Here is a 24058-nt window from a genome sequence, read left to right on the forward strand (position 1 = left end):
ATAAGGCGTAGTGAGAGGGAAGATTGGATCGGTCCCGACATTCCTTCAACGACGAAGAAAAGTTATCGGAGTGAGGGGGCGGAGGAGTTGCAGCAAGCCTTCGGGGAACGAAGTCACGGGTAACGGAGAATATTTCCCTCTCGAAAATCGCGCACAGTGCTCGTTAGAAGTTACCCGTCCTCCAGCTTCTCTCTCGCAGAGTCCACGTCACGGCCTCTTCGTCGTTATAAGGCAATATCCCCGATTTCGCGTATAAATCCAGCGAAAGGTCGCGACGAGAGAGATGCCACGCGCGCGCGCGCTCGATTTATTATACGTCACATTGACGGGGGATGTTCGTCCCACGTTCTCGTTGCATAATAAAATGCCGGACGAGAGATTATATTTATTCCCCAGCAAATCGATATCTGCCACGCGAGGTATCTCTCGACTTAACGAGCGGATTTATCCCACCATAAAAATGCGCATCGAGGGGAAGAAGAAAAATTAATAATTGTGTCAAACATGAGTTCTAGCGTCGTGGAATAAGACTTGACTTCGAGAAGCTTCTCGTATTATTGGACGATTTCAGCGAGATATACCTAACGCGTTCGAGAGTCACCGGACGAGACGAGAAGAACCCCGTCCCACGGCTCCACGTACCTGACCTGACGTCATCGGTTATTTATGCATCGCCGACTAACGGCTGTTCGCCGATTTCGCCGGCCGTCTAAGAATACACGTACACACACTCTCTCTCCTCCTTTTTCGCACCGTTTCTCTGTTCTTCACGTATATGACTCGAACGCATCGAGCGTAGGTGACAGTGCAGCTGACTCTCGATCGACTCTCATGTCTCGCGCAGGCTTGTACTCGTCTGTACCGAGGGAAAGTCTATGCCAAAGTCCGGAACTTCACGTGAACGGGTGTGGTACCCTATATAGGGCAATTGGAATTGCGATACGCAACAAGTGATCCAATCAAAGTCCTATAATTACACTTCGTCAACAAAACTCAAAATTTCGTTCTTTCTCATAAACGTAATAATAAAAGAGTGGATGATCTTGTGTTCTGTGATTTAACTCGTATATAAACACTCGTAAACAAGATTTGATATCTGTACTTTTCACTGCATTATAAAATGTTATATAGCTGATACGTTATCTTAGATAATTCCTTTTTTGTCCTAATACTTGACCTCGTGTCTATTATATTTTACGTCGCTATATATTCTTATGTTCTTTTTAATATATTTCTCAAGCACATATGTACGCATTTCGTGAGTCTCGTTTCCTCCAGATGGTTAACAAATTGACGTTAAATATTATAAACATTAATGCTTGAAACTTTTTGATGAGAACAATGAAGTAATTAGAACTTTAAATCATTGAAATCTTTAGAACCAAAATATACGTCTGAATAATTCAAACCTTTTATTCTGTCTAAATAATTCAAATCTTATTCCTAATTAACAAAACAAAATTAGACGATGTAAGGAGAGAATAGAAAAGTTGATTATCTCTGTCTATGATGAATATTGATCTTGCTTGAAATTTTCTTAAGATCTGAAATATTTGAATAATCGAACCATCAGGTTGCAATCAAACAGTTCGAATTGTTTCATGAATTTGGAACATTGATATCTCGAGTTGTAAGACCATTCAATTTGTTCGAATTTACGTCCGAGCCCTAATTGAAATCGCTGTATGTGGAAAGCGCGCGTCTGGAGTGTAATTAACGCGGTTAGACTGCGGTATGCACCATGAATGTCACGTGCTTAATCGTTCTGCGTTATCGAAGGACAGCCACGGTCTCGATTAGATGTTATCGTGAGAACGCCGGACGCAATTAGCCGGGAATTAATTTCGTTGGTTCGTTACTGATAGCGAGAGCTCCATTTTCCAATCAAGGTCAGTGCCACCTCATACGAAGATTTTTTGTTTCGTAATTGCACGACACAGGGACGTCATTAAAAGTTTCGTAAAAATGCAAATTCGCCGAACTATTATAATTCGTTTCTGCGCTCCGAATTAATTTTCACGCGAGCAAAACAATATTAAAAATTTTTTATCGTCGTCTATAGGTTAATTCGTGAGCTTATATACAATTATATATTTGCGAAATATATTTACATCTTGTTAAATTACATGTATACTGTATCTTATCAAAGATCTTTGATCTAGCATCTGAAAATATCGCGATAAATGTTTCTAATCAGAAAGTTGTACATATTGTTCTTATCTCTTGAAACTTGAAAACACAATAAAGAAAGGCCTGATGCAGGTAAATCCATCGAGTTATCCTGGCGTACGAGCACAAGCACGACATCACGCGATACATCAATAACGGGGATTATTAACGCTTACGTGTGCAAGGTGGCACGCGACGTCAGGAAATCGGCGCGTATTAAATCAACCGGCGTTTTTAGAAGCTCCAGGCAGAAGCTTTATGATATCACCGGAGCTTATTGCACATTGCTATCGGGATCAAACATCGTGTCGGAATTCCAATTTTATTTCATAATATTTAAACTTCCATCACGTGTATACTTTTGATTAAAAAATTGCTGCAAATCTCTCTCTACTTTTTGATGTATCCTTTTTCAAATATGATTCCACTGTAAAAATTGTGTAAATTGCAAAAATTATATAAGTCGTGAAAAATCATATGAGAAAAAAAATCAAAGAGCATAAAAGCGATTCTTGGCTCGCGAGAAATTCGCGACGAACGAGGAAATCCGCGCGATTTATGCGCGCCAACCGGATAAAACTATATTAACACACGCACGGCCACCTGCAGTCTGCAGACTAATAATCGGTCGTCGGCCACGTCGGAAGAGATTATCGTAAATTCCATCATTTGTGCTCGAATCGTCGAGCGCGTTCTCTCGTGCTCTTCTCTCTTCGTCTCTCCCGTAAGTCCACCAGTTTCGATTCACCGATATCGAGTTCTCGGATTTACTCATGCGGGAATGAACTCCGGAATTTCCGCGTAACGTAAAACGCGTACTCTCGATCCTCGTATGAATTCCACCATCTCCATCCCCTTCCCCCCTACTTCCCTCCTCCATCCACTACTCTCGCAGCCGATTTTCCAGGCCCGAACTAACGACGTTTCCCTTTGTTTTCCCATCCTCCTTCCACATTTCGCGTTCTCCTTTCCTGTTCCGACCCCGCAGCATTCACGGAGCGTCGCGACGGCTCCGTTTTCCCGCGGATAAAAGCGCGACGAGAAACGAGAGCGTCGCGCGAATTTACGCGACCGCGATTTACGGGTCTTTTGTGGTCGCGGAGGATCGAATTACTCTCCATCGCGAATTTTCGTGCTTCTTAAACACGATTAAGAAAAAAACGCTGATCCAATTTCGCTCACGATACTGCAAACAACTATTTAATCAGTTTTCTTGAGAGAAAGTTGCGTCCATTTCGCCGAGATCAAAAGTACCGAATAATTTCTATTATATTCCTATTCTCATAGAAATGATTCAATTAATTATTCAAACGCTTAACGAAAATCTATCTGATATACAAGATCTAGTACGTTTCTCGGGACTATAAAATGCTTGATGTCTGGTCGAATAACTAGCAAAGTAGTGGCTTCGTTATTCCATTGCGGTCAGTTTTGTGGTTGCTACTGCAGTTGGATAGTCGCGACTCGAGAGCTAACTGAACGTACAGCGCCCGCTACAAATCGGCATTATTTCGAGAGCTGGCTAGAGGCCAGCAACCCTAGCATTCTCCCTCAGATTGGCATTTTAATAAGCCCGTGTCCCATGGGGCGTTTTCATCTCGCGACGCAAAAACGAGAGAATTCTCCAAAGTACTAAAACAATTTCTAATTTAGAGTACGATTTGTAGTAACAAATTTGGTATTCGCGATTGTATCGCTTAGACTAAAACTGCCAAGTTCTGAGTTATGGATAATAAATGTGTAAGGCGTGATTTCTGAAATTATCAACAATATATCGCCGATATATCTATTGTTTTATATTAAAAAATTTAATACCTCATTTATCATATTATCTCAATAAGTTTTAAATGATCGAAAATTGAATTTATATTTTGATGTAAAATTTTCAAAATTAAACTACATTATAGGCAATATACTTTTTTTCCAGAATACATTTTAGACGATACAAAGATTGAAAGCCCAATATTTTAGCTGTTTTTGGAAGATAGACATTTACGTTTCATATATCTTCATATTCGTTTTTTATAGCATCCGATTATTATACTTTTCGTCTCCTATTTTGCTCTACAATATTCTAATTTATTTGCGCGTTCATTTATCACACAAACAAAATAAAGATATTTCACAGACCTCGATTTGATAACATCCACAGAATTTAATTTCAAATAGAAAATGGTTTCTTCGAATCATCCGGTGCATGAAACTCGCGCGCGGGTCGCCGAAAACTTCGATATTGCCGGGCAAGAGCCATAAAGCGACTTTCAATAACCACGTTCTCTAGATAACCGCGTGTGTCTCGACCGGCTCTCTCGATTCGTTCTACATAAGGGCAACGAATCTCTGCGTATCGGTCGATCGATATACCTTATCTTCTCTCTTTCCCTTCCACCCGATTCTCGGCAACTATTCTCAAGAGCAATATTCTTTCTCGCGTCTCCAAACACTTTCTAAGTCATCGTATTCGTCCTTTTCGACCCTCTCCGACGCCCGGATGAGGGAGAAGACGAGAGAAAGCTTCACCGAGGCGTCCTCGCGCACTCCCTTTTCGTCTATAGCGGAGATTAATATTATTCCTGCCGCGTGCCCGGGCTCATCTCGCACCCGCCCAACGTGCGTCTCTATATCGTATCTAGCCAGGATTTTCCCGCAGGAGCATCTTCATATAATGACGAGAAGCGCGGTCGGGCTCGTCCGCGAACGAAATCTTTTCGGGATCTTCCGCTTGATCTTTCCCCGCACGAAACTATACAAAGCTTGCACACATCCCGAAGGGAGCGCTTAAAACTTGTCCGAAATTCCTTCCATAAATAGCTCGTAAATCGGTCGTGTATCGCTTAACGATCCTCGATCGCTCGATTTTCTAGTGTAATAAACTAGAAGCGATAAGTCTCAGCTCGTAGCTTGTATGTGTGAGTTGATCGTCAACATAATTTTGGAGTAATTTATTCGAGTAGGACGATTCACTCGATCGCGAGCGTATATGATAAAGCGGCGCGTTGGAAAATCGGCGAACGCGGTGGAAGCCTCAATCGGGTTCGTACGGAAAACTTTAGTTGTACAATCATTGTCACGGATAATGATAGTCACGGGTGTAATAACCACGTCAAAATTTTCGCCGCTCGCCACGTCTAATAATGTATAAAACGAGCGCTCTCGATTACCCGAAGCGCGTTTTTCTCGACGAACGTTTATTAATATCGGAAAATCCCTATCTCTCTCGACGAGATTTCTGAGTAGCCGAGCAAATTCCAAGACCACCCGTTACAACACAGCGGTCCGATACCGGAACCGGTACGCGCTCAATCCCGGATGCGGCGAGCTATCGTATTCCGTGCTCCATTTCCTTCCGAACCGTTGAATAAAACTAAGCGCATGAGGCATCGTCGAACGGGACGTTATGATGGCGCCGTATTTTGCGAAAAGATATTTTTATTGAACCGGGAAATATAAGAGATCGATTTTTTAAATATATATTTCGATAAACTGACTATATATTTACTTACTAGAGCGAATGTTGCGATAAAACTAAAAAGAAACATTTATAATACATATCACATATTGGATCTCGCGGTGATTTAAAAACAATATATTACATATATATTCACATATATTTATATTTTCATGTATTAGAAATTATTATTGAAAAATATTGCGCTATCAAAGGGACTTTACGAAAGTTTTCTAGCTTTCCTCTGTAATTATTTTCCTTTCATATTCTCAAAATATAAAAACGTAAGTAATTTTATGAAATAATTTGTAAGCATTTTGTTTTCTTTCGATATCAATCAAAAGCTACAGTAAACGAAGCCGATTTAAAATAATCACTAGCTCCATTATTCTCGCGTATTTTCACGCCGATAGATAGCCCGAAGGTAATTGATTTAATTACATCTTTCTAGCAATTACTGAAAATAATACCGCGCCATAAAACAGTACTGCGCTTTCGTCGATCCATGTAGAATCGAGAGAAAGAAAGAGAGAGAGAGAATTAAAAGAAAAATAGAAAAAAATAAAGAAAGCACATAGAAAGAATAGTGCAGGACGCAATAAGAGACTAACAATTATTATCTCGTTATAATACTCTTGATTACGATTCGATTAACAAAACCATTTATTCGCTATTCATAAAACTCACATTTGCGCGAAGAATGGAAATCGAGCGATCGAAAGAGAGGGAGCAAGAGAGGGATGAAGCGAGGCAAGAGAAAACAGGTAAAGGACAGGATCGAATTGACGTGCCGACCGTAATGGAATTGCCTGGGCAATGTCGGCATGAATTTTCCACGCGATTCCACTCCGTGATTCGTATTCTCTCCGTCTCGTTATATCCACAAGCACGCGCGCGTGTGTGTGGGTGTGTGTGTGTTCGTTATCGGTTATTATTCTCGCTTAAAAATATGAAATACAAAACCGCGCAACTCTTTTGGTTTTGTGTCGACGATACTCCACGCGAATTTAACTCGATCGACGTTAAAACGCAACGCGAATTAGCCGTAGCTCGATTTTTAGTTACCACTCGCCGCGAGTTTCAATGTATTTCCCCCCCCGACGTTGAATTTTATTGAGAAGTGAAATCCTTATGTTTCTTATATCGACGAGTTTATCGATGTACGATACATATATGTATATGTATGTATTCCAATCGCTTAAAGGATATTCGCTCATAAACAACCGACCCAAAAGCTTCGGATAAAATTAAATTTTACGATCGTAAAAGAACGATAAAGCGTAATGGATAAAGACTGAGTCATGTTTATTGGTAAACTACGAGAACAATATACAAGTACTTTTGAGCATATATGTTTTCCTTGTATTTCACTTTTATGGCATTGCTGCAACGCTTTTCGTGATAATAAAAAAATCATGGAGAACCGGATAACGTGATTTCGAGCGCTGGAAATTTTTCACTTCGTGCAAGCGGATAAAGTCGAAAAAGTTACGACTTGTCTATGTCGATGTTGAGGTAACCGCGTTCCGAAGCTAATGTAACTTAAACCTAGACCTAATTAATCCGTTATACATCTGGTTACGTGATCTCATTTGGGGAAAACTGTCACAGTTAGATTAAACTTTGTAACGAGCTCCCGTGAATAAAGCACAGAGAGTGATACTCTTGAATTTCTATCGACGTCAATTTATAATTAAATGAGCGTTTAAGAGTGACATAAGAGCTTGAAAAAATGAGTATATATTTGCAATATTTCATGCAATATAATGCAGTTGTATTAAATATTGTTAACAAGAGTTTTTAATTTTTTAAATTAATTTTTTAAATATGAAAATGTAAGGTTCATTTAAAGATAAAAAATCTAGAAAAATAAATCCTGATATAAAAGGATGGAATACAATTTTCCTCAAAATATCGCATTTGTAGAATAGTCGTGTACACAATTTGCAAATATATATACGTATCATAGAGTAAGGAAAAGTATGTATATATAATTTTTTCAGAAATACTATTAACCCATTCAGACCCTATGTACATAATTATGCACAAAAACTTTAAAATCATGTGAAATAGTTATTTTTTAGAATTAGTTTCCCTGCGATCTCTCGGTGGACTAAATAATAATAAAAATAATAATAAAAAAAATAATAAATAATAATAAAATAATAATAATAATAATAATAATAATATATAATTTTTTACATTACCAGAAAAAATTCAGGTCTGAATGGGTTAAAGTTTTATTCAATATTGACGATATAACCGCAATTAAATGTATATTTATAATAATAAAAAATATGGATATCAGTTAATTTGGTTGCAGTATCATATTCCTGTCATATGATTCGCACGTGCTAATTATAAAAAATTATTTTTAATATTTAATTAAATATATAAATTCTATTAAGAGAAGTGCAACAAACGCAAAATTTGTGTCCATAAATTCGCGTCGTCTAAAACTGCAGTTTCCCGCAATGCAGAAATGCGTTATTCTCGAATGCAGCCAATCTTGTTATACGGATCCATCCGTTTGGCCGTCCATTCTCTCATGGCGCATCATGTTCTTAACCGCAAAATCAACCATATGCCACCGACCGTGGCCATCGATGCGGATGACAAATCGTCAATTATCGGAACCCCGATCGATCCTCGGTCCGATGATACATGCCAGAGTCGTTTCTTCGGAATAACCACTCGCTACATTTCCTCGCACTCCATTCACGATTAATTAGCTCGCGTTCCGTCTCTGCTGATAGCCTGTTTGATATATAATTCACGACTGTTTTATCGCTCTAATACTCTTATGTATGTATTCTCTTCTCTATGTTTCGCGTCTCATCGCACATTATATACCACGTATCATTTCCTCTCGAGGAATTAGATTAATAGACTAATTAGTAACGGTCTTATATACATAGTCTCATCATATTTGAGACTGTAATTTTAGAACCTTCGTCCTATGTATTTTTCCTGCTTACTTTGATGTCCGGGGCACATAAGGATGATTTATCGGCGACGATGGTCGGAGAGAGCATCAAAATAGCCATCATGCACTCTCGGCAATCATCGAGTGCACTCGAGAATCGTCGTATCCGATCCCATCTAGCTGCCCGCTGCCGCCGGTCCGGTTTTCAGCGCACGAGCCCCGTATCCTCGTTCTCGGCGACCTGCCGCCGCTTGTAAGTCAGTAGGTCAGATCGCCGGTGCACGCTCGTGTCTCGGCAAGGTGAAGATATCGATCGCACGCGCGGCGTGTTGACCCAGTAAGGATGCAACCGTTGCGCGGCAGCGGCACGCAGGTGCGCCGCGAGGAGGAAAAGAGGAGCTACGTGCAGCTTATTACGACGATAATCGTAAATCATCGCCACATTGTTCGCGCACTGACATTTCCATCATCGAGTCGAGAACGCGATCGATACCGATCGCGCGCGTCGGAGAATAAATAAATAATGTCCTTTCGCATTTCGCGCGAATTTCAAGTGACACGAGAATGAGAAATATCGAATCATTATTAATTTTTTATCAGGACTTAATATATTGAAAGTAGTAAATAAATGAAAAATGTATAAAGTACTCAAAAGTGCATCCTCGCATAAAATATAATACACCATGCGTTATATAATAGAGTGTATTTCATTAACTCAATCCGATATTTATTACATCAATAATTCTCTAAAAAAATCTGTGAAAATACATAAAATTAAATTATTATTTAAAAATCGGAGATTCAGAACTCAAAAACGCGTACACAAAGATTAAAGCGCTCAATAGTATCTCTATGAAAAGAGATATAAAATAATAAATTTGTTCATATAAAATATATTAAATTATTTGATTTTGAAACAAGAAAAACTTCAATTTTACATATTGTTTTAGTCAGATTGATTCGATTTTATATATTATTTCAGTCAGGTTTTTTGATTCCATTGAAACAGTTTTTTGTATGTACACAATCCCGTTATCAAACTCAATTTCATGACTTTCCAGGAGTTGACACGCGCTTCAAAATAAATGTCTCGTATGTAGGTCAGTAGGGCATTGGTTCATGCTGTGCCAGGGAAAAAGTGGTGACGCATGATCAAGAAGACATATATACACGTACACCCCATTACCGAACATGTTTATGGAGCAAGGTTGCAAGCACGATTGGAAACTCGTGTAAAAGAACTACAGATCAATGCGAGATATTTGCGTCGAACGAAGTGTTAATTTCATGACTTACGCTCTCGTCTTATTACAGGATTCACAATTTTTGCAAAATCTTACATCAAAAATTAAAACAAATAATGAATCTTTTAAATGTCATATCTGAGAAATTTTGTTTTTGCTCTTTATCGAAACAAGTCTATGAAAATTTTGCAAACGTCTTATATTTCTTTTACGAATACTGTTTTATGATAAAAAAAGATTACTGGGTTTCGGCATCCTGGTACATCCTCGTTCCGCGAAATAATGGGAGAGAAAGGCGAGCATGAGATAGTTCCGGATGCGGAATCGAGTGCGAAGTAACGGACGTTAATGAGAGAAGGTTATAGCCGAGGGAGCGGAAGGTGCTGTAAGTGGCAAACTGTTGCAGACCTGTCACGAACGGAAGGCGGGACGAAGATTGGTCGACGAGTCGGGGAAAAACGATCAAGCGGCGGGTATGTGCACGATAATGAGAGATATAGTGTATTACAGAGATCGAAAACTCTCGCGAAGATTATTTTCAAAGTCCTAAGCCAGCTCCTTATCACGATTTTGCAAAAGTCGAGCACTTATGACGTGGCGAGGAACGATCATGTTGCGATAAATATTTAAGTTATTCATTGCGGAAATCGAAATTATAATTGTCGAAACTTTTAAAAATTCTCTTTCTAATAATTCTCTTTTTCTAATAATTTTCTAAAAATTTTTTAAAACTAAAATTGTGTATAATCATATTTTTTAAATACAGTTCAAATTTTGAGGAAAAATTCTAAAAAGCGGAAGCTGCAATGCACAAAATTGCCACATTTTCTTAAAATTCGGTATCAATCAACAAAAACAATCTAAGACAATGATTCATCGAGCTGTTGCGAATCTGACGCAGGCTACTGAAGAAGAGACAACAATCGAAGAGACGATGAACTAACTCTTTATGCACGCGTGATAACAACCAGCATTATATTCAAACGAGTTCTTCTCTAGCTGCTTAACCTGAGAGCTACAGGATCTGCAGGAAAGAATAAAGGAAGAGAAACTGTGAGAACCCCAAGAAGGATAAGGCGTTCGTGCGCTTTCCGGGAAACGCGCTGTCTCTTAATTGGTATCCGAGCACTCGTCGTAAAATCAATGGCGGATGCGTCGATCCGTTCTGACACATTAAATGATCATTGTCACCGATAATCGACACTACGATGCTGATTGGTGTGACGTATAAAATAATGCTAACTTTATTGAAACAATTACATACACATAACAAAAAGAAAAGAAATAAATTGATCTCTTCCGCACGATAAATATGATATAATCTAAAGCAAGAATGTTATAGAAAGACAAAAGATCAGGAATTTTTTACAACAATAAAGCTTCGTGTCTTTTTAAAAAGAAACAATAACGTGAAACATTTTTAGAAATAAACTTATACAGACCTAAACATATGCATTTTGAGATAATGTTTTTTCTAGATAAAATTTCAACAAAAATTGTTAATCGCGAATTCGCGAAAAAAAAAAACAAAGAAGCTTATAACGCATTTTTCTAAAATTTAACATTAATCGTATTTCTTTCTCTTTCATTTATCAATACAAATCAGATTTTCCTAGAATTCATCAAAATTTGTCAGGCACTATCGAAATGTTAAATTCATCATAATGGCAAATGCGACACACGGAAAATTTCCTTACACGTGATTCGCGATGAAGATACATGAACGTATCCAGAGGCAAGCGTGAGCGAGATTGAGTATGTACGTGTACCAGATAGAGATTAGAGAGACGTAATCTCATGGCGATAAGTGCTCGTATAAATACACGTATCACCTGCTGCTTCTCGGTAGCACGTGCCGCATGCTGCAACTGTCTGCATGCATCTAGGTGATTGAATGTAATGTATCGTAAGGCGATGCCGCCCTCGGGCGAAATTCACACGAAGCGCGGATGAGGCAAGAAACGACGGAGTAAGCGACACGAGATTCGTTTGCGTGAATGTACCCGATATACGACCGGATTTGCGTGTGCTACCGGCAAATCGTCTCGTCACGTAATCGGATCTTTGATTTCCAAATGCGCTAGATCGTACGACGCGACGGTGCAAAATACAGGAGGACAAAGAAATATATTCCATCTGGTTATACATCAAAATATATATATTCACATATTAGACGAAATGGAATATATTATCCACGTCCATTTTGCTGAATCCAATATATAAAAATAGCAATTTAAAAGAAGCTTTCGTTACTTCGTTAACACGAATAGAAACTTTAACCGATCCAATTATAGATATTTATGGAAATATAAGTATTATATAGTTTAGAAAGACATATATATACAATTTAATTTCAACGAAATTGGCTTTTTGTTTTTTTTTTGCGTTGCTAAATTGTCTTCATTTCTTTAATTTTATATTTATGTAAAATATCATTTCTCTCAAAATTACACTTCTAAAATTTGCAGAGAAAATCAAATATCACGATATCATATTTTTAAAACTTCATATTTGGAAAAAATAACAATAGAAAATGCAAAAAAGTTAAAATAATACAGATAAAAAAATTTGTATATTCATAACTTTTACTTTTGAACAATTGTGATAGCAAAACGCAATATTTTTCAAAAACTGCACATAACTGATAGCTCTCATTTTTCAATAATTTTACGATATCGCTGACATTGATAGAAAATATTTTCGAACGATTTTATGGCTCGTTGATTTTATTACTTCGCTGTATTGTTATAGAACAAAATAAAAAAAAATCGATCGAAAAATATATATATTAATATATTTTAATTTCCCCCTTCTCTTTCAATGAATATTCTTATCTTATTTTTATTATATTTTCTTTGGCCAATTAGAATATAATTCTTTATTAGCTATATTAAGTCATTATTTTACAACTAAACATTAAACTAAAATTCCATTAAAATAAAGTTAATTTGAAATCAAATGAAAAAATATGATATTTATCATCATCTCCTCGCCCCATGAAATTTAGTTTACCAGAAACTTTTACTATATTCTACTAAAAGCTCTTAATTTTAATCGTAATTCAGATGTCTCGTTGGAAAAAATCTACGATGAAAAGAACACCCAAAACTATTTTGAGACATTCTACGTACAATATATGAGAAGAACGAATCTCTCTTTTCGTGACAGCGAATAAACACACATGGAGGAAAACGACGTGTGGAAGGGACAATCGCGAAATTCTATATTATCTTACCTTTTCGGGCGCGACTTCGTCGCGAAAAAACGCCCCGGACTGATTTATAAGATTTCCAGTTTACAAGCGACGCTTCCATTTCCGCGCCGGGACCGGCCCGACCGAATCGCAAAGTGCACGGCCGTGGAAAGGTTTCGTTTGCCTCTCGTACAAGCCGTTCAATTTCCGCGCGACGTTTCAATTTCTGTCGGCCGACGCGCGCTCTTTCGCTGTATTCAATTCCACATCCCCCCCATCCCATGCACTCTGCCCCCTTCCCTCCATCCCCGTGATACATATCGCCGATGCCGGATTCCGCTATTTTCGATTCGGTGATGGATTAACTCTTCCTATCCAAAACTATCGTGTGCCGTTTACGATTGCCTGTATACGATGCCTGTTCTCGACGGAAGCTTAGACTTCCGGTAACGATGGAGAGAAATGATTCGCAGCGAAACCATATCTCTCTCGCTGTCTCCTTCTCTCCGTCACTGAAGAAACGTTTACATAAATGGGCTTTACGCAAGCGTTTCTCCTTTTGAGATACTAGAGTTCCTGAGGGTCATCGGATTTCCAGAGAATCTAGGGAAGCAAAGTAAACTCGACAGAATGCCTCGCGATAAAGATAACTCGCAAAATTGCAACGCATGAGCCACGATACATCTCACTCGTGCTAAATATTTACAAGAACGTACACTCTTTAATCCTTTCCAGTAAGTAGCATAATTTAAGTAATAATAATAATCGGAAAAAAATCTTTTCAATCTTCATACATGCTTGACACGCGGCGAAAATCATCGAAACAGAAACAAAGCTGCGTGTGAGTCGCGGTTTCCGGTATTATTTCTAATGACCGGAGGAGGATGCATCGCACAGATACACGCATATGCATGAGACAACGCGGTTGCACGCACGACTCGCTGCGAAAAAGTGAGAGGAAAAGGGCACAATGAAGGGAGAAAGGGAGAGAGGAGGAAAGAGAGAGAGAGAGAGGAAAGGCGAGCTTTAAAGCGTCGTTACATCGTAACTCGTCGTCGCAACGATGATGATAACGCGACGCTCGACTTAACAAAGGCTTCTCTTTCTCTATTTTGCCACCACCGTGGCATCTCACTTCTCTCTGTTTATGATGTCGTCCGGGATAAGATACACAAGGTCTTGAACGATATTCCGCGATTTCTCGAACTGTATTTCATTACAATTGCTAACGATCGGTCGTTTGATATAATTAGCATACGCAAGTGCTTCTAGCATTTAACACGTAATTGTATATTTTTTTTCGTTGTAAGATTGCTTTAGATGGCTTGCGTAGACACGTAGATAAGAGTCGCCGCGGCCTCGTAGTGGATCGTACGTACAACCGTAGAGAGGCAATTACGTGCACCGGCAATGATAATGCCCGGTTATAACCATGCGGGTAACTATGTCGCATGATCGTACATATATACAACGGCAATAGAGTATCGCACTCGCTCGTATAATGTTTATATGTCATACCACGACACGATTGAGAGAAGGAGAGAGAGAGAGAGCGCCCTCCGGCAGACAAGAGTGGCACGGAGGCTCCGCGAGAAGGTTCTCCGAAGCGTGATTTATACGATCGCGATCGTAATTGTAACTGTAGAAACGGTTGTCGCTGTAAGAAAAAAAAGGGAACGCTCCCCGTTCATAGCGGAGGCCTGATTGGAGACTTATTAATCGTCGTCCGACGCTTCGGCGATCGGAATTCACGAGGCGATCGATCGCGAGCGCGCATGAGATTAATCGCCGGTACACGAGATGCGAAATAAAACGCCGCAGAGTTTCGCGGACATTGTAGAGTAAATTCTCCACCAACGAAATAAAAGTTTGCAAAATTCTACAGTTTGAATAAATGACTCGAGCGTACTTACTTGTTCATCGCAATGCCATGTGTCGAACGATCGTTATGCAAGCTGTACCATTCATGCGAGGCCCACAGAGATGAATTTAAAAAGTCTGAAAGTAAAAAAGAAAAATTTATCAGAAACATGTAACTCAATAACTTTTTTTTTAGAAACACGTTTTCATTTTTCAGAAATACGTCAAAAAGTTTTAATTGAAATCAAAGCTTCCGCAACCCGCTATAATTCTGTGAAATTCCAAGTCCATCATCGTTTTACTTCTCGGTGAATCAGATGTTAGTACCACACGTGTGTTACACGTCTACGTGCGTACACGCATATGCAATTTCGAACGTAGTTCAAGCGCATGAACGAACGCGAGCGTCGAGGCGCATGCGAACATTAAAATAATTGCCGCAACTGCTGAACTTGGTTGATGGATTAAGCGGCAATTTGTAATGCCAGGTGATCCATCAAAACTTCGCGAAAGGTTAATCCCGGTTTAAAGACACGCGAACGATCGCCTTCTCACATGGGTCGTACCTGAATAATGGTAATCGCGTTCGCGCCAATAATTATATATTAGATTCGTTATATTTTTTCATTTTAAATTTTTTTACCGAAATTGCAATTAATGCATCTCGTCATTATTACGAGTGATACCCGAGTATCACTGCCTGATGATTAAAGATCATTCTCAATTTTTATTGATGAACAATTATACTAATTGATATAATTTTAAATGGATGAAAACAACTCTCGATTTTTTATTCGATATACACTATCGCAAGGTATAGAAAGAAAGAGCGAGAAAAATCGCGAACGAGCAACGACGTTCCAGTAAATAACAATGGCACGACATCACCGTAATCAACACTGAATATTCATAAAGTGAGGATGCGTCAGCCAGCGACGCGAAAAAGAATTCAACGCAAAGACTGCATTTCGCGAGAACGTGAGCCGAATCCATTTAGCGACAATAATTCGCGAGTGCATTTTATTTTCATACTTTCTCGTTCGATATCGAACAATTCGTCGCGTTGGCGAATATGACAGGACGAGCCTTTTAACTTGTTAACGGATACGTATGTCAAATTAACACAGTTAAAAAAAGAGAGAACTTTCACACGTTACAGAAAAGATATTTTCCTCTGCAATTTGAAAACGTTTTCTCAAATATCTCCTCTTTGATTTTCTAGCAATCATAATGACAAGGGAAAAAGATTAAAAAGCAATTGCATAAAAAGCATTCATATATATCAATTCATATTAAAATAATATATACGTTCCAATCTTTTACTTTCGATGAAACGATGCGATGAAAGGGGAGAATTATCGCGATCTTTTTTTTTCTCCCCGAGATTGAAGAAGTTAAACGGTAATTTCCATAAGATCGCTTTTTCGTAGGAACGTGTAACGGTAAGTCATGTAATTGTACTCGTTCCAGACATTCCCCTTCTTCTTATTCTCAGATTCCACTTACGCTTATGCATCAGCTGCTATATCGACTAGCAGCGTTTAACAGCATCCGGAAAGGATGCGAAACGTTCGTTCCTTCGTTCGTTCGCTCGCTCCTTCGTTTTCCCCGTCTTCGTCCCGACGAATTCATTATAATCAAGACAGTCTCGCTACGCGTACGGTCCGTATATAATCGGCTCATTATCCTCAAGGTAGTCTACCTCGCAGACTATCTTCATTATAATGAATCGTAATGCGTATCCCGCAGCCTGAACAAAGGACCAGTCGCAGACTGAAATGCTTCTTGCTGTCGCGATAGATGTTTGTTGCATCTGCGAGATAGAAGGCATTGTGCTTTCGAAAAGTAAATAGCTGTTTCGTACACACGCGACGTAGCATGCAATTGCGTGTGGCGTAATTTAATCAATTAGTCGCACAAATAATCGTAATATTACTGCAGAGGTAGAGATAGATATGTACACATTTCAGATAGTTGATGAGATGTTTGATTAATCGAACTAATTTTTTTAGCATCTGCATGATATGCCAACTGTAATTATCTTTACATCTAGATGTAAAGTTGAGAATTTTATAAAAAATTTATTCACGTGATGCGGAAAATAAAAATTGCAAAAAATTGATCTCTTCTGTACAAATCAGAGTTTGTATAAAAAAATGCAGATATCCCTTTGAGGAATAAATATTAGATCACTCTACTGCTTCGATTATGCAATTTTTTTTAACATGCTTTCCAATCTACGGCGACAGAGAGATCCGAGAGGGAGACAGCCTTCTTGAAGCGGCGCGCGCGAGGCAAGGTCGCTGCCTTCGAGGAGTCGGAAAGTACCTACCCGCTTCTAATCCCTCGCATCCTGATATGCCTCGGTATGTTCCAGTAGTTTATACGTGTGTGTGTGTGTGTGCGAGTGTGTTCATGCCCGTGAGAGTGGAAACCGCACACAGACCACGCGAGGCAAACGAGCGAGAGTCTCGACTCTGAGAACCGGTTTCTCCGGGTTTCAGAACAAGTAATTTCGTTACGAGCTCTGGTCCCTCTCCCTCTCTCTCTTTCTCTCTCGTCGACTTTTATTCGAATAGAGAAAAAGAGAGAAAGAGAAAGGAGAGAGAAGGGAAAAGCTCGGCAGCAACGTCCTCGGGCGGTCTTGGTGGCTAAATCATTCGACGAACGCCCGAACAATCGAATCGATGCTACCTGACGATCCGCGATGTCCCGTCGCCGATTTTCATCTCCGGCTGATTAGGAGTCGCGACGGAATTGAACCTCGAGATCGTTTCCGGGTCAGCGAAATCGGTCCGCGCTCTTATCGCAAATTGACACTCGATGAAAATTGACATTTAATAAATTAAAGATTTTTCGGAAACTTTTCATACATTTTATGACTATTATTCCAGAAAAAAAGATTTAAAAAATAAAAGAATTGTTAAATTAATAAAATTTAAATATATGCGAAAAATGCAGATACTCATTACATGAATCATAAACTATTATATTATTTTAAGGAAAAAAAAGCATAAAATCATCATTGAATAATAATATATCGCAAAACATTTCAACATGCATATTCGTACTATATTTATAGTATTGCGTAATTTCCGGATCGATCCATCAGTCACTCGCGAATCCGACTCGTAATAATCGTTATACGGTGCAACAGACTTCGATCTATTATTAAATTACCGATACGCTCAAAGCGTAGGTGTATCATTGCTTTCCTATAAATCGCAGTCAATTTTCTCTCCCGCACAAGAAGATCGGCCCCTGAGATGTTACCGCGAGATGGCACGCGAAGGAGAAAGCGAAAGCGAAAGCGTCGCGGTAGCAACGGGCTGGCATTCACCTCGCGAGATGTTCGTCGAGCGTAACAACACGTGCACGCGTGCGAAACAACACGTCGCCGGGCGCTAAAAAATCTGGTCCCAGCTTGCGGCTACACATATCGCACGCTTTCGGGATCCATTTAGAAATTATGTATTCATCAATTTATGAGTGGCATTCACTCAATGCGCGTCATCAAATTTATTGAATTTTCGTACAATGAAGTAAATGAGATGGAATATGTATGAGATTTGAAGGAAAAGAAAAATATTATAAATATATTATTGATAGTATTACCTCTTTTGATACTGTAATCATATGTACCATTTAAATACTCTTATGCATTTTGATAAAAATTGACGTAATGTGGAACATGAAATATCTACATTATATTGATATTGAATAAAATCGCGATGCAAGATTTTTAATTTTTATTTTTTTTACATTGTGAATTTTCTGCAGGATCAAAACACGTTATTTAATTATAAAAGGATTTACTGTTAGTTATTAATAAGAATATTAAAAATAAACTTTAAAAAGTTATGACGAAATATGTGTTTAGACAATCACTTCCAAAAATCTTACTTTCTGAAGAATATATTATCATGCAAGAAAACCTATTATCAAAACTGACGAGTAAATTACATTTTAAATTTTAAAAGAGTGTGCTCGCTGACTCACTTCCACTCATTTTAACTTTCTACCGACTCTTCTGATCGCTAGGAAGCAATTACTCTTAATCGAATAATACGCCCGATTACTTTCTCTGCAACAAGCGAGTTGTTAACTTCGATTCGACTCATTTTCTGATTCTATTCAAGCACGACCGACAATGTATAATTTATTATCTACAAGAATAACTTGTATGCGTGACTCTCCCTTCTCTCTCGTAAGAATGTGTAACATATCTTTTCGCCCATTCATGAATATCCGAGCTTGTTTTCTGTACAGCTATAATAATAATATTATAATCGATTATCTATATATTGATAACAGTTCAATTCTGATATCAAAAATGATAAATATCGCGCGCGATATATTTTACGCTGCATTTTCAGCAAAAGATTACGTAAAATTTTGCATTTAAACATTACATGTATAAAGTGATATGTAAATGTTAAAATTTACATATCTACGGTGTAGAAAAATGTTAAAATGTATACTCTTTTATCGAAAAGTGAAAGTGAAATATCAACCAAATGACACAACTATATTAGGAAATCGAGACTACTGTAAAAGATACCGAGATAAAATGAATATAACAAAATAACAAAATTCGAAAACTGTTTTACCTCGTTGCTCAAAATTCAAAGCATTATTTTTCCCTAAATTTAGTAGCTGTTCATACGTCAATTGCAATGACTAGTCTACATCACGCTATCGCAAAATCGCCGATAAGCCCAGCGCATGCCCGCGTAAATTGGTACTCGTTGGTCGATACTTTTGCAGTACCGATCATTCATGCGAGAGGAAACGGCATGTTTAACATCGCGTCCGAACAAACAGGGGAGAGGAACAAAGGGGGGTGGGAGGGGGAGGGGGGGAGTCACTGTCACCGCGTAAACGCGCCGTGCGATTAATTATGCCGATTAAACGGCGTAATTAAGAGCCATGGCATTAATCGAACGAGGGGTTATATGGGTCAAAGGAGAATGTAAACCTCCCCCCCTCATCCCTCTCTCCACCCCGTGTCCCCATCAAAGGCACGTCCGCGCATCTCGCTCTCGCGCCGAATTCTAGTGAAGCTGCGCGCACAAATTTGTCGCCGCTATCGATTAATAATCGCACTTTGTTCGTGAACAACGACATCCCCGATGCTGCTGCTGCAGCATCGCGTAAATTCAGCCAAGCAAATTTACGCCAAACTTACCCGAGAATTTATTAAAGTTCTCTCGCGGCGATCTACATGCGATCCATGAATATCTACACGCTGCTAAGAATTTCTAACGAGACGAGTTTTTCGTAATGACGACGACGATAGCTATTCGCAGCATACTAAGGATATAAACAGTCATGTTAATCGAATTCTTCTTATAAGTATCACAGTATATTTTAAAAATATTAATAATGTAAATGTTTTAAATACACTTATATAATCATATACACATCTATAAAATATGTATATTCGTATTTATTCAAATACAGAATGTATTTGTAGCAGACTTTAAACTCGATTAGAAATTACACATTTGAAAAAATACTAAGACGCATTATTGCAAATCGCGCAATAATTAACTAGGATTATCTGTGCGTGACTGACACTCTTGTAGAATTTAAGAATTAATATCTACATTGCGAGAAATCGCGGGCTTTCGCAAGTGCGCCGACCTTCTCGTCGATCGTGCTGGAAATTGCAGTAGCGAATCAACCAGTTTGCTTGCCTGCCTGCCTTCTCGAGTTTATCTCGATTAAGGATCGTCCCTGACCTCGGCGGCAGGTGCGACAGGTTTCCCGCACGATCGAGACACTCTGTCTTCTTTATTCAAACCTGACACGAATTTCTTCCGGCGAACGCACGCGCGCGCACGAAGGGATGATCGTTTTGTGAAGAATTCATCGCGATTAAATATGCGAATAATGTTTAGTGACATGCGAGGCAAATCCGCAAACTGTTTGTCCGAGCAACTTTTCATAGAGTCTTCAAACATCAATTTGACAGCGCGTCAAAGCTATTTACAAATCAATAATTATTAATTATTATGTTTGCTCTTTTATCATATTGTAGATTATCGCGATGTTAAGTAATAATGATGTCACAGCAATGATACCACATACGTGCGTGCGTGCGTGGCATATAAATTGATATCTACAAATGTAGCAGAATTATTTATTTATGTCACGAATTGCCTACATTTATTCTTGATGCATGAAATGTCAATTTATATAATAATGTTAAAATAATATTTAGATAACGATTCATTCAGCAACAGAGTTATGCGGGTTATCTAGGACAATCGTGACGAAAGAGCTCGTTGCTATTCATGCGAGAAATGTCGTCTTAATTCAAAAGCGATTATATACACGCAGAGAGCGAAACAAATTCTCGTCGCGAAAACTACGTTATAATAGTGCGAATTTTGCGGCAATCGAGGAAATCGAGTCGATTGACTGCGGAAAAGTAAATGTTTGCCTTTTGTATCAAATTATATGTATATCCCTTCTTACTTTTAGTTTGTAGATGTGCATGTATGTATCTCTGTTGCCAATCCGTTTCATCGAAAAGTTGACGCGACCGAAAGTTTGCCGGCAAATTTCCAAAGTTGGAGAATAGCTGGCGGGTAATTCGCCGAAATCAAAGGTGCAGCCGCGCCCTATGATCCTCTTTACGTGGCAATTACGTATTCAAGCGAGCAACTTGCGAGAGAGTGTTTTATTGATCCAAAATGATGTTCATCTTATACGGCGTTAATTAGACTCGTCGTCTAAATTGCAAAATGGGTGAAGATGGTTGCGAGCATCCGAGTCTCTCGCGGACAGTCTCGAAGAAAACCGCGACGGGCCATCAACGGGTAGGTAGAAAGAGCCGTTTGCCAATTAAACCGGTCACGCGACGACAGTTGGCAACGTCTTCTTAATACCGTTAACCCTATCGCAAGATCCGCTTCCGGCGACGTATCCTTCCAACGCCGTTCCACCTTCGCCGCGGCTTTCTCCGGGTCGTCTCGCCTCCTCTCCTTCACCTTCTTCACCTTTCCCTCACCCCGCTCCTTCTTCCCCCCTTTCTGCCACTCATTCCCGCTGCCGTCGACGGAGTTCATTACCCACAGGCGGGATCAACGTGAGTGTACGCCTTTAAATCTACAGTTACCTGCCTGTCGGGAACGCTAATTAGAGCTTTCGTACGCGAGCCACTTGTTACCGTAAAGCATCCGCTCCCGCTACATGTATCGATGATTCTCCACGCGCGATCGCAAAACCGCTTTTTCCAATCATGAGAATTTCTGTCGCGAATAATCGATTGTGTAATTCTGCTGAACAAATTTCGAAAATTGAAAACGTTCTAAGACGCGTGAAAACAAATGACTCGGTCATCGAGATGAGACTTGGAATCTTAGTTTTCAAGTAGTTTGACTCTTCTTTCAGTGTTCTCTCGAAACGTCCTCGCAGAACTTTATACAAATTTTTACATGATTTTCTTAGATGAATTTCTTATTGATGAATTCTTAATGATTCAAAAATATTAGATTGTCAAAATTTCACTTTGTTTTCAGTATAAAAACTGTAAAACAAAATACCGCTGTTAATAATGCCTGCATTATTTCATTTAACTGTAATTTATTTTAATACGAGAAATATGAGAGGCATTCGTATATTATTTGCGCCCGTCGAATTTCTATTACGCTCGATAATAAAATTCGTATAATAAAGCGAAATTTTAATAAAAAATTTAAAAAATATTAATATTTTTTATCTTCATTTTAAAAATTGTAAATTGGTAGTAATAAAAATAACAAAATCATGATTGAGCCTATGATTACGATAGTTCTAAAAATAATGTTATTAGAAAGCGAAGTAATGAAGTTGTATCGTATGTTTGTTGTCTGATTCATTATGCCTCGAAGTCGTTTGCAAGAATATCAAATAGTCAACAAAAATTTGTTTGTTTCATCGATAATCGCTTCGAGCGAGTTGTATTTGCTTGGTGACGTTCTTATGTCGATAAAACGGTCGAGAATGAACTTCGGCCGGAGACAAGCATCGATAATTCGATATATGACGAAATTACCTAGGAGCATTTATGTTTAATAATATAATTTTTTTTAAATAAATAAAATTATTATTTTCTCTAATTATTTTAATCATAAATTAAAACTGTAATTTAAGTTAATAACGATGATTTTTCTTTTTTGTTATTAGACAGATCTTTTTCACATAAAATCATAGTAAAACATTTCAATCATGTTGCATGTCTAAAAAATAAGCGATAAAAATTATTTTTAATCAGCAAACAAATATAGTTCGATGATATTTCCTGAGAATCGACCTATAATCACAAACAAATTTCTCTATCGTGCAAGAGTTTCATGAGAGAAAGAGAAAGAGAGAGAGAAAATGTTTTTTTTTATTTCTCTCTCCAATTCAATACCCTAAACTCTCAGAAACGAGTGTTAGCGCAAAATCATTCAAAAGTATAGAAATTAGATGATAAGACTTCACCGTCATTCAAGCTCGTCAGAATCGTACAAGCTCGCAAAAAGGAGACAATAGCGTTTTCCTCATAAAATCGGTGCGTCTTTTCGAGCTCTGTTGAACCATTCATGGATATCTATAAAATCGAGCATCATTATATGGCTCGTTTATGCCTGTTGATAAGAGGGGCAGATTTTGTCCTGATTTCGACAATCTCCGCGAAGAAAAGATTGTCGGCAAGATCAACGACGTAATGACGTACTTACGTCGAACTAATAAAAGAGGGATGATCGAAGTAGTCAGGGGCGATCAATAAAAAAGACAGCATCATAAGTACTCTTCGCCAGTGGTACAAATTGGAATTGATGGATTCGTGTATCTAGAAGATATAAAATTACCGGCGATTCTTGGTAAATAACAATAAAAATTCGAAAGAATGATCTTAAATTTGTAATAATTCAAAAGTTGACAAAAATTCTTTTTCTTTCATTCTTCCCTAATATTAATAATTTACACGAAAATTCTAATGTGCACAATGCACCGAAAAATTATATATTAAAATATAAAATATAAAAATTAATTAAAATATAAAAATTATATGCTACAAAAAATTCATACAAAAAATTCACTAACCAACAAAACATCAAAATAAAAAATTACACCCAGAAGTACACATATAACAACGACAACGAACAAAGTTGTTTTCTAGCGAATGAGAGAATTAGTGGACTAAAGTGACTCAAGTGTAGATAAGTGAGTTAATTTTTCGT

The 24058-nt window shown here is 38.3% G+C and overlaps 1 protein-coding gene across 4 annotated transcripts in view; it reads right to left on the minus strand.

The window, feature by feature from the left end:
* LOC145971479 (uncharacterized) overlaps positions 1-24058 on the minus strand; it is a 163139-nt gene that overhangs the window by 65545 nt on the left and 73536 nt on the right. For 3 of the 4 annotated variants that reach the window (XM_083099176.1, XM_083099179.1, XM_083099177.1), the window contains one exon: positions 14894-14978. The exons of the other annotated variant lie outside the window; for it this stretch is intronic. The gene's annotated coding sequence lies outside the window, so the exon portion shown is untranslated. The remainder of the gene's footprint in view (positions 1-14893; positions 14979-24058) is intronic. 4 annotated transcript variants of the gene reach the window in all.

Source organism: Camponotus vicinus, unplaced genomic scaffold, assembly GCF_025532165.1.
Source record: "Camponotus vicinus isolate PSW18456_S1 unplaced genomic scaffold, iyCamVici1.0 SCAF_5, whole genome shotgun sequence".
NCBI classification, from domain to species: domain Eukaryota; kingdom Metazoa; phylum Arthropoda; class Insecta; order Hymenoptera; family Formicidae; genus Camponotus; species Camponotus vicinus.